Below are 12,882 nucleotides of genomic sequence, written 5' to 3'. Positions count from 1 at the left end.
ATTATTATTATTATTATTATAACAACAATAATAATCACCATCATCATCAATCCATGGTTGTATTTAACAGCACAGTAGATTATAAATGTATTTGATAATATAGAAGTGAATTCAATGAAAATATATTTTTAAAAAAACGACGGAAACGTCCAATTATAAAATAGAAAATATGCGCGAGAGCAGGAGTATAAGTCAAAAAGATGCTCGAGCGAAATCTCAGAAGGCGGCGACTTGGTGAGAGATAGAGCCGTATTACATCCGTGTTAAATTGACAAACGAGAGTAACGCAGAAACAGACTCTTCCACATTTCAAGGTAAGGATCAGTAAATTCAATTGATAAATATAACATTAATTTATGTACTGTATTCCCCTCCACCCCCCACCACAGGGGAAGCGGGTATTGCTACTATTTATCTAAAAGTCTTAGACCAGGGAACTGTTTGGTGAAAGGTATTTCCACAGCAATTCTCTTTTTGATAAGGACAATTTTAAAATATGTATAAATCTATACATCTATAACTCTCCATTACTAAATTAAGCCCAAAGCTGTCTGAATTGTGGGGGCCTATTTCTTATTCTTTATTATTATTATTATTATTATTATTATTATTATTATTATTATTATTATTATTATTATTAAGAAGTCTGTTTCAGAAATATATATAACTGTTAAAGTGTCTGGTCTCACTCAGAAGCCCTCAAACTGTGTCTCTATACTCACACATAGGTATACTTAACTTGGAAACTGCTTGCAAATGTTAACAGTATTTAAGTTTACACTGTTAAATGGCAACAATTAGATTTAGTGTTTTGCCACAATATATAGTTTTAACCTATGAATTTATTGTTTTCTTTCTGTTATTTGTCCTTGCAGATAGTGTGAAGAAAACCCAGAAACACACAGAACTGGATGAGCTTTGTCTAAAGTGCTGAGAGAAAGAGAGAGGGAGAGAGATTTTAGTTGTAATTTTAAAGTGCCCTGGCAGAATAAAATGAGCACCCATGACATACCCGTGACATAGTGAATATATAATAATAGAGATTACGCTGTGTAATGTTGTATATAATATACATTGTATTTTAATGTTTGAAAAAACGTGTAAGTCACCTTGGATAAAGACGACAGCCCAATGACGAAATAATAATAATAATGATCGTGTATTTTTTTTTTTTATTAAACTTCATTTGTCTACCACCAGTGTCCATTGTTTGTGTATTTATTTATTTATTTATTTATTATTTTTTTTTGTTTACATAAAGCTTAAAATTCCTAGACAAAGTGTGGGTAACAGTGGAGGCTCCTTAGAGGAGGCAAGGGTGGCAGAGCCTCCTCAACTTCTCAAAGAAAAGAAAATGTAACTATATATATATATATATATATATATATATATATATACACACACATACAGGTAGTGGACAAAAAAATGGAAACACCTGGGTAAGTGAGGGACATCGAGTATATTGAAAGCAAGGGCTTCCACGCAGGTGTGGCTCATGCGTTAATTAAGCAAATAACATCCCAGCATGCTTAGGGTCATGTATGAAAATGAACAGGCCTGGTTGCCTATAATTATAATTATGGCTATAATATGCAAGAGGAGACCTCAGTGACTTTGAAAGAGGGGTGATTGTTGGGGCACGTTTGGCAGGAGCTTCAGTGACCAAGACAGCTCAACATGCTGATGTTTCACGAGCAACGGTGTCTAAGGTGGTGTCGGCATGGAACTCCGAGGGAAAGACCTCATCAACAAAGGGCAACAGTGGGCGGAAGCGCATATATATATAATAACATTATATAATAATTTTCAATAAAATAAAGAAAAAAATAATAATTTAACCTACATTCTGGCTGCTGAGAGACATGCGCTTACAGTGCTAGCAGTGCCAGATGATGTTCTGGTCCTGGAGGAGCATTTTATTTTGTTTGTTTTTTTGTTTTGTTTTTTTACAAAGGGAGGCACGCCTCCTTCTCCCATTAAACACAGTGTTAGCAGTGGCAGATCACATGATCTGAGCACAGGTTTTAATTGGAGAAGCGATCCACATCCTCCCGCCCCCTTCTAAAGCGTTGCTGTAAGCAGTTGTATGTGCTGTTAATGTAGGAGTGAGGATTGAAATTGCTTTGTTTCGTTTTGCATCGCATCAGTGGTAAGAAACACACTATGTCTTGTGAAGGGGTCAGATGTGAAATGCAGCATAGCGCAGTTGATCGGCTGATTAAGGCTCAATTTACCACGCTAGATTATACTGAAAAACTCTGAAGGGAAGCCATAACTAAAAATTGATTTTGCTAATAAGAACATATTGTAGCGTTCTCGGTTCCCGCAGGCAGGCGCATCACACAGGGCGAGGAAATCCACACACAGGCGGAGGGCGGGCGCGAACCCGGGACCTCTCGCACTGAAGCATAGCGCCGATACCGCTGTACAAAAGAGCCGGCTTTTGTACAGCGGTATCGGCGCTATGCTTCAGTGCGAGAGGACCCGGGTTCGCGCCCGCCCTCCGCCTGTGTGTGGATTTTCCTCGCTCTGTGTGATGCGCCTGCCTGCGGGAACCGAGAACGCTACATTGAGAGGACCCGTGTTCGCGCCCGCCCTCCGTCTGTGTGTGGATTTCCTCGCCCTGTGTGATGCGCCTGCCTGCGGGAACCGAGAACACTACAATATCATTTCATTTGGCAGTAGAGTATTATGTTTGAGATTACATATTTGGAGGGAAAATGTGAAACTTTAATTGTCACGCATACTAAAGTATAGGGCAGGGAGTCTTGGCTAAAAAAATAAAATTAAAATAAAGACGTTGCTGGTTGTTACTATGGTAACTTAAGACGAGACGCAACCTGCTATGTGTTTTTTTCACTGTAGGCAAAGTTACCTCACTAATACAGTAACAGCCTTTCAGAATGTCAAAAATAACTTTTACAACTGGAAAATCCTCAGCTGAAAGGCTTAGAAATTTAAAACTAAGTCTAAAGTTGCAAGTAAGTCAGTTAGTTCCCTGTTGTTGTAGGTAGTTTTGTATTTTTTTTTTTTTTTTTTTTACCGTAATGACTGATGACTAATACAGAGAAACAAAAAACAATAATTTGTTTTGTTGGAGTGGAAAAAGAAAAAAAATAAGTGTTTTTTTTTTTAAACTTATAAAACTCGCTTTTAAAGTTAACAATACTATTTTTTCAATGCAATATTACTTTTATTATTATTTACTTCTTAGCAGACGCCCTTATCCAGGGCGACTTACAATTGTTACAAGATATCACATTATTTTTACATTATTTTTTTTTATTTTTTTTACACATTATTTATGCATACAACTACCCATTTATACAGTTGGGTTTTTACTGGAGCAATCTAGGTAAAGTACCTTGCTCAAGGGTATAGTAGCAGTGTCCCCACCAGGGATTGAACCCACGACCCTCCGGTCAAGAGTCCAGAGCCTAACCACTACTCCACACTGCTGCCCCTTTTACTCCAATGCAGACGAACTCAAACCGAATGGAAAAAAATAGAAGCCTGTATAGATTTACACTTGTTTGCTGCGGCTTGATTAAATTAAATCAACTTAATTACATTTTTAAAATCGGTAAAACTGAAATCAGAAAATAATAAAACGATTTTCATAGGGCCCTAATTTATTTATGAACCTGTTTTTTACTTTAACTTGCTGTCAATGTTAATGTGTGATGTTAAAGCTGAAAATCATGTTCGAAATCACATTAAAAATACCAATTTCTGAACTGCTAATAATACAGAATACTGAAAAAAAAACCTTTAAATGTTCAATATTATTGCAAATGTTATCCCTTTACAAGAGTTTACTGATGAAAATTAGATACATTGCACATTATGCCTTCATCTGGCATTTGGAGTAGAGAATTTGATATTATTACAAATATATTTCCAATGTTCATCAGTCATCTTTTTCCCAAAGCTGTTTCAAACTCAGATTTTGTTTTGTTATGTCAGCAGCCCCAGTAATATTTATAATTAAGGAATATAATTTGGAAACAAATTTATTTTGATTTGATTGACTGAATAAAAATAATTCTCATTTGGTGGGAACATGCTTTATGGAAAAGGATTGCATTAGGTTTGAAATTACTCTTTTAATATGTGTATATATGCTAGTGTCAGCTCAATTCAAATGACATTTTTCCTTTAAACATCTTAATGACATTAATTTTCCACTTTGGAAAAAATCTCCAACTTTTATTTATTACAAATTTAGCCAGAGAGTCATTCCATCTGGGTTTTGTATACAAACAGTTGACTATTCCAAATCCCTGAATACCAATATAAATTTATTTAGAAATTTACCAATAATATATATATATATATATATATATATATATATATATATATATATATATATATATATATATATATATATATACAGTACTGTGCAAAAGTTTTAGGCAGGTGTGAAAAAATGGTGTAAAGAAAGAATGCTTTCAAAAATAGACATGTTAATAGATTATATTTATCAATTAACTAAATACAAAGTGAGTGAACAGAAGAAAAATCTAAATCAAATCCATATTTGGTGTGACCACCCTTTGCCTTCAAAACAGCATCAATTCTTCTAGGTACACTTGCACAAAGTCAGGGATTTTGTAGGCATATAGTCAGGTGTATGATTAAACAATTATACCAAACAGGTGCTAATGATCATCAATTCAATATATAGGTTGAAACACAATCATTAACTGAAACAGAAACAGCTGTGTAGGAGGAATAAAACTGGGTGAGGAACAGCCAAACTCAGCTAACAAGGTGAGGTTGCTGAAGACAGTTTACTGTCAAAAGTCATACACCATGGCAAGACTGAGCACAGCAACAAGACACAAGGTAGTTATACTGCATCAGCAAGGTCTCTCCCAGGCAGAAATTTCAAGGCAGACAGGGGTTTCCAGATGTGCTGTCCAAGCTCTTTTGAAGAAGCACAAAGAAACGGGCAACGTTGAGGACCGTAGACGCAGTGGTCGGCCAAGGAAACTTACTGCAGCAGATGAAAGACACATCATGCTTACTTCCCTTCGCAATCGGAAGATGTCCAGCAGTGCCATCAGCTCAGAATTGGCAGAAAACAGTGGGACCATGGTACACCCATCTACTGTCCAGAGAAGTCTGGTCAGAAGTGGCCTTCATGGAAGACTTGCGGCCAAAAAGCCATACCCCCGACGTGGAAACAAGGCCAAGCGACTCAACTATGCACGAAAACACAGGAACTGGGGTGCAGAAAACTGGCAGCAGGTGCTCTAATATTGAAATATTTGGCTGTAGCAGAAGGCAGTTTGTTCGCCGAAGGGCTGGAGAGCGGTACACAAATGAGTGTCTGCAGGCAACAGTGAAGCATGGTGGAGGTTCCTTGCAAGTTTGGGGCTGCATTTCTGCAAATGGAGTTGGGGATTTGGTCAGAATTAATGGTATCCTCAATGCTGAGAAGTACAGGCAGATACTTATCCATCATGCAATACCATCAGGGAGGCATCTGATTGGTCCCAAATTTATTCTGCAGCATGACAACGACCCCAAACATACAGCGAAAGTCATTAAGAACTATCTTCAGCGTAAAGAAGAACAAGGAGTCCTGGAAGTGATGGTATGGCCCCCACAGAGCCCTGATCTCAACATCATCGAGTCTGTCTGGGATTACATGAAGAGAGAGAAGCAACTGAGGCTGCCTAAATCCACAGAACTGTGGTTAGTTCTCCAAGATGTTTGGGCCAACCTACCTGCCGAGTTCCTTCAAAAACTGTGTGCAGGTGTACCTAGAAGAATTGATGCTGTTTAGAAGGCAAAGGGTGGTCACACCAAATATTGATTTGATGTAGATTTTTCTTCTGTTCACTCACTTTGCATTTTGTTAATTGATAAATATAAACTAACATGTCTATTTTTGAAAGCATTCTTACTTTACAGCATTTTTTCACACCTGCCTAAAACTTTTGCACAGTACTGTATATATATATATATATATATATATATATATATATATATATATATATATATATATATATAGTATATATACTGTATATATATAGGAAACTGGGTGGAGCATGCATCAGAATTTCTTCTTCTAATTTCAATACTGATGGTGTTTCTGCTAAAGAAGGTAATAACCACTGTGAGTATTGTCTGATCTGATAGGCATAATAATACCATAAGGTGTTAGGTAAATTAATACCACTATCTTTATGACTTCTAAACAATTTATCAATTTTTAATTTAACTTTTTTAAATGACCAAATAAATTTAGAAAACATTTTATTAAGTGACTTAAAATAAGAATTTGGAATGTGAAGAGGTATCATAGAAAGCATGTAGGCAGCCCTAAAGGTTGCGGGCTCGGCAGCCCTGCAGATAGTCTACCTCTCGTGATGGAGGTGGGTGACAATGGGTTCTCAAGACGAAGTACAGCGGGGTCCCCTAACTCTAGCAGGTTCAACCATGCTGTGAAAGCTTGAGTATCATACTCGGCCAAAGTGGAAGGGGCACTCACCAACCCGCCTGGCCAGCGTGGTGAGCTATAGCCAACAACCCCATGATGAAAGCACAGACAAAAACATGCAACAGAACTGGCAGAAGGCACTGGTGTCATTGTCCATCAAATCAACAGTATGAAGGTCACTCTTGAAATCAGGACTCAAAGGATGTGTTGCAATAAGAATACCTCTGTTAAGAAAGGGGAACAAGACTAAAAGGCTAAAATATGCACAATAACACAGAAATTGAACTATGGACAAGATACTTTGGACTCTTGATGGATGGACAACGACACCTGTGCCTTCTGCCAGTTCTTTTGTCAATTCAACAGGTGTCTTCTTTCTTTTCCTTAAGGATATTGTCTTCCAGTCCTGGGTTTGTCAATTACAGATGATGTTTCTCTGTACTTGTTGATTATGCTTTGGATACCACACCTTGAAAATCGAGTGATGCGAGCTATTTCACTCAATGTTTTTCCTTCTTATGCAAGTCGAGGTTGTTATAATAGTAGAAAACAAGTGTCTTAATATAACCTAAAAGTGCTAATTTAAAGGCTGGATTTAAACAAGAATCAAATGCTCAATTTCAGATTAATTACTGTAGATAAAAGTCTTGTATATCAATGCCATCTTACTGTCTATCATCAGATTTCGGACACCATGCAGATTAAAAGGATTCCAGCTGTTTTTTCAAGGTGTGAAAATGACCTGCTATAGTAAGTCAAAAACCACAAAGCTGGAGCAATCCTAAACACTTAAATCTGTATATTTGTATTATTTTATAGATGTCTCATGAAGCTCACTCAAGCATGCCCAGTACCACTTTTGAGAGTATACAGTATACATTTCTAGACAGTGCTGCTAATGCAGAGGCTTATCATCCAAGTCATGTGAATACATAGCTTTTCTTTTTATGGTAGACTGAAGTACCTGGATCACTTTTCATTCATCATCCATTAGTTCATGTCAGTATAATCACCAAATAATTTCTTATGCCTGTGCTGTATAATTCACCATTCAGTAATTCTGTGAAGGTAATCAGGTGTACAGTGTTGCAGCTGGTTATTATCAAGTACTAATTTTCGATGTTGAGCTGTGATACAGGGGAGGTGGCCCCTTTATCACCTTGTAACTTGACGTCAGTTGAAGTTAACTTATTACTTAAAGGTGTACTACCCTATCTAGGTTATAAAATACTGTAGTAACTTGATATTGTATATCTGTCTATGCTTCCTGACAGTTTAATTAAAAAAAGAAGTGATAACATTGTATTGAGTATGATTTAAAACCTTACTAAAATATATGTACCAGGGCCCTATTCACAAAATATTACTGTTTTAAGGCATGTTTTGTTAAAGACATTTTCATCAATTAACTTTTTTAAAGAAGGTTAAACATTTTCTTCCCAATTTCCAAAGCACTGTTTAGCCTAAGAGGATGTTTATAAAAAAATGTTCCTTATTACAGCCCTTGAATTTAATGTGTACTTTGTCACATATTTACATTATCATGCACGCTGTAATTAGTCATGTCTGTAAGATGTCAAATCAGCCTGGAACATGTTGTTGTACAGATTACACTATAATACACTCTGCCATTCAGAAATAGCCTCACATACCCATAAAAGGATGTTCAAAAATACAGTCCTTGAAAACATTCCTTAAAACAGAATATGGACTAAAACTATTCACAAAGCTTTAACACAAGTTATTTAATGAATGCTTTTTCAAAGTCTGTTTTCAGTAGTAAAATCAAGTTTGATATTCTTGAAACTGTTCTGGACTTTTGCTGGTTTCACTAGCAATGGTAAACAGTTTAATAAACATCCAAATGTATTTTATTAATAAAAACAGACTTTAGAAATATTCTCTAAACTCATGAGCAAGCTAAACAAACACCCTAGCTTGCTTCCACAATTGTGGTGTTTGCCTTCATCTGAAAGTACAGAGAGACAGAGTATAGGGGGGTTAGGAAAGCCATTTACTATTTTTCTGAAAGTCTGGACCTTAATTCAGTATCTGTTATATATTTTAGGCTGTTTGCTTCTAGTTTTGTAATGCCTTCTTAGTAGTCTTGAGCTGTTTTTTTGTTTTTTTTTTAGAATTGTAATTGGAGTTTTTTTTCCCCCTAATGTTTGTTAAGGACTACTTTATTTATAGCTGCAACATTGTCACGTAAATGTACATAGTAAATGTGTATACGGGTTTATAAGGTTTAAATGTGCTCGCTACTGGGGTTATTTTTTCAGGCCAAGCTAAACTGCTTTATAGTATGAGCTCCTCTGAATATTCTGCTTTGAAACAGTGCACCTCATACCAGATGTACTCATTTGTTTATGTATATTGGCCTCTGTATAATAACATCTAACCTGGAAATATGGAAAATACACCCAGACACATGTAGTTGGCCTGGATTTTAATTACAATATTATCTATCATGACAGGCATCTCAAGTATGCATTTGTTGTTGCTTTTTTAATTTATGTTCTGCCAAATTTGCTGTAAGTGGGCTAGACAGAACAATTTTCCTTTAAAAGCACAGTTTATTTGTAAAACAGAAAAGTAACATAGTATACTTGGCAAATTCAAAATTGCTTCTCCCATGTACTAATTCTGAGTAATTATACTATTAAATATTATAATTGGGATCCCACACAGCCATTCTGAGAACTGTTTTGTGTAAAATATTAAAAACACCTTTAAACATGATTGTACCAGATGTTATAGCACACATGTATTTTCATTTTAAAACTGATACTACTTTAGGTAGCTTGCAGTTCCCTTTCAATTCAAAGACGACCACCAACAATACTTTTGGTGTATATGCCTGCCACAGGTCGGGTATTCACTGAACATTTTATGTCAGAGCTGCCGATAGGCCCCTCTACTAACAGGTACTAACCTGTCCAGTTGCTGTGATTGAGTCTGTATGAAATAGCTCTCCCTCGAGTTTACTGGAGTTTACTGGAGTTCCCCATTTAAGTCGGCTTGCCACTTCCCTGGAATCAGTAACTGTGTGAACTGAGCTATAATCGTTGTGCAACTGTGCTTCGTTAAATCTTTCTCTTTTTCACCAGTCTGCATCTGAAAAACATATTGTCCTTATTTTAAAAAGTCATGCAATGTTGCCTGGTGGGTGTTGAGGGAATAATAAGCAGGGTTCCTAGTGATATTAAAATAGTTAATTTAACATAGAAACCTATGGTGAGTGGCAAGTGGTTTTAAAAAAAAAAACGTGATAATAAGCGGGTTGGGATATTAACCGAGTGGACATTAACCGGGTTACACTGTATTTTCTTTTTGTGTCTATTGTTATTCTTTTCAGCATAATAAAATGCCCGCTGCCCATTACCTTGTGTCTCACGGACCACTAGTGGGCCGCGGCCCACCGGTTGAAAAACACTGATTTAATATATTTGCTTTTATTTTCTCTTCATCTATGATTTTCCCATTTCTGTCTCTTAGACATTTTACTTCCTCCTTGAATGTTTTGTTGTTATAATATTGGAAAAAAAACTTTTTGGAATTGGTTTTAGCCGCCTTGGCAATGCTCATTTCTGTCTCCCTCTTGACCTTTCTAACTTTCTTTTTGACTTGTGTTTAGTTCCAAATACTCTTTCTGTGTACTTTGTTCTTGGTCCCTTTTAAACGCTCTGTAAAGTGCCTTTTTTCTCTGAATATTTTTTTTTAATTGATCTATTAAACCATTTTGGCCATTTTGTTTTAGATTTTGATTTGTCTACTTTTGGGATGTACTGTAATTGTTTTGCGCCTCTAGTATATCTATTAAACCATTTTGGCCATTTTGTTTTAGATTTTGATTTGTCTACTTTTGGGATGTACTGTAATTGTTTTGCGCCTCTAGTATAGTGGATGTTTCTGTGGATGTTTCCTCTATTTTACGCCAGTCTACTTCTGTTGGTCTTTGTTGTATTCCTTCATTGTTTGCCTTTTTAAAATTGTAAACCTTAGCTTTAGTTGTTACTTTTGGGGGTTTAACTAGCACTTCAAATGATGTGATCTGCCAATGGTTCCCTAACCTCTGTTTTAGTTATTCTGTCTTCATTATTTGAAAAGACTAAATCAAGGCATGCCTCCCCTCTAGTTGGTGCATTGGCAAACTGTGTCAGTTAGCAGTCATTTGTCATTTCTACCATTTCAATTTCGCCTGTTGTGCTCCCCACCGGGTTTTCCTATTTTATATGGGGGAAGTTGAAATCCCCCATTGGCATGACTTCTCCTTTGCTACACGTATTTCTAATGTCATTGTATAACAAATTATTTTGCTCGGTGTCTGAATTTGGCGGTCTATAGCATGCCCCTATTGTTATGCCCTTTGAATTCTTGTCCATTATTGTGACCCATATTGATTCTGTGTTGTTTTTTTCTTCCAGATTTAACACCTGGGCTTCAAGACTATTTTTTATGTATAGCGCTACCTCTCCGCCTCTTCTGTCCTGCCTGTCTTTCCTATACAGTGTATACCCACTAATATTATATTCGTCTCCATCACTCTCGGATAACCAAGTTTCTGTAACACCTATCACATCGTAGTGCAGTAGCTTTAAATTCTAACGTTTTGTTTTTGAGACTTCTAGCATTTAAATAAATACATTTAATGGCTATCCGTGGCAAAGTGGCTTGCAGTGCGCAGGGGTAGTGCTGATGTGATTACGAAACAGAAAACAGACAACAAAGTTCACAGTCCAAACAATATGTTTATTTATAATCCCAGTCTGGCGACCACAAATAATAATCCCAGGCAATACACAGCAATGTGTATTGCACTGTTCCAAACGATGGGTTTTCAGTCCCAAATAATAAACACAGTTCGAAAGAATAAACACAGTAGAACACACACAAAGACACACACACGATCACAAGCCCAGAATGAGTGCTAAAGTGCTCGTGGTGAAATACAGTTTATTTGGGCACAGTTGTGAAGTGTTGTCCGGGTTTAGTGCTGGCCTGTAGGGCCAGCTCCTGATCGTGTTAGCTGTCTAATAATAACAAACAGTACAATTAGACTCAACAAACAAACAAAATACTCACGGTTAAATTACAGTTCTCCTTTTTCGGTTTCAGCTTAACCATAACAAAAGGAACAGATCACCTAGCCACGTCCCCTTTTGTACCGTCAGTCATGACCCCTTGGTTAGCGAGTGCAACTGTTTCTCCTCCAATCCACGGTTGCCACATCATTTTCTCTGCGTCCGGGGCCTGGGCATGCAACACACCTCCTCTGCCTTGGGAGATGCAACTTTTTGCGAGATCTGTGCAGCAGCAGACTCACCAGGTTCTCCGGTGCAGCTTCTCTAGCTAGCTTGGCTGAGCCGTCCGCGGGGCTGGGAGCCCCGGTCTTCCCCATCCTCCATCTATCCCAGAGCCCCTTGCAGAGCATTCCCTGCGCTCAGGCTCCGGCGCCTGCGATTCGGCCTCTCCTTAGCCCCCCGCACATTCTCAAAGTGCATGGATACGATCCTGGCCCCCTTGCAGCAGCAGGGGATCAGGGTGTTGAAATACCTGGACGACTGGTTGATCTGTTCCCAGTCGCAGGAAGGAGCAGTGGCCCACACGGCGATCGTGATGGAGCATCTGTTGAGGCTGGGTCTCACCCTCAACAATGCCAATTAGTACTGGTGCAAAGTACGGTTTACTTGGGACTCTGGCTGGACTCCCTTGCAATGCGAGTCTACTTGTCAGGCGACAGAGTGGCCGCCATACAGAATTGTCTATCCCTGTTTTTTCAGGGATCGATGGTACCTCTGGTGTTGTGTCAAAAGTTGAAACTTCATCAGCCCTCCAGCTGGGATTATTCCATATGCGCCCGCTTCAGGCATGGCTCAGTGTCTTCCGGCTACATCCCAAACGCGTCAGACACCGTTGGCCGACCGTGTCTCGCGCATGTTGGGAAGCCCTGCGCTGGTGGAGGTAAGCCTCTCACCTGCGTGAAGGTGTAAGGATGGGGGTGATCCATAGCCATCAGGTGGTGACAACAGATGCATCCAACTTAGGTTGGGGAGCAGTCTGGGCCGGCAGAGGAGTTTGTGTAAAATGTAGATTCCAGACCACAGTTACAGTGGGGATATCAGTGGGTACCACACCAAATGAAATGCGGCCCCAGCTATTACTGAACTTTCCATGTAATTATTATTGTTTTGTCCTTGGTTTGCGTGCAGCTAACAGTTCGACAGATTTTAGTGTGATAATTTAGTTTAACAAACTTAATTGCTTCCTTGCCTGAGCGTAGATTGCTACTGTGGTCTTGCATCTGGTTTTATTAAAGCATTCTTTTAAAGCACATTTTGTTGGAATCATTTACATTTTAAATTAAACACAGTTGTTGTAACTGCACAATAGTGTTGTGCTGTTTAATGGCAGGTAGGTTGACCTAATTT

At 38.0% G+C, this 12,882-nt stretch overlaps 1 protein-coding gene across 2 annotated transcripts in view; it reads left to right on the top strand.

Annotated features, from left to right (window-relative positions):
- LOC117422830 (urotensin-2 receptor) overlaps positions 1-12,882 on the top strand; it is a 55,631-nt gene that overhangs the window by 16,766 nt on the left and 25,983 nt on the right. Inside the window, exon 3 of one of the 2 annotated variants that reach the window (XM_034038028.3) lies at positions 876-1,163. The exons of the other annotated variant lie outside the window; for it this stretch is intronic. The gene's annotated coding sequence lies outside the window, so the exon portion shown is untranslated. Of the gene's footprint in view, positions 1-875; positions 1,164-12,882 lie in introns of those variants that run through there. 2 annotated transcript variants of the gene reach the window in all.

Source organism: Acipenser ruthenus, chromosome 17 (assembly GCF_902713425.1).
Source record: "Acipenser ruthenus chromosome 17, fAciRut3.2 maternal haplotype, whole genome shotgun sequence".
NCBI lineage: Eukaryota > Metazoa > Chordata > Actinopteri > Acipenseriformes > Acipenseridae > Acipenser > Acipenser ruthenus.
Note: the sequence above shows the minus strand (reverse complement) of the source record. Positions and strands in the feature narration are given on the sequence as shown.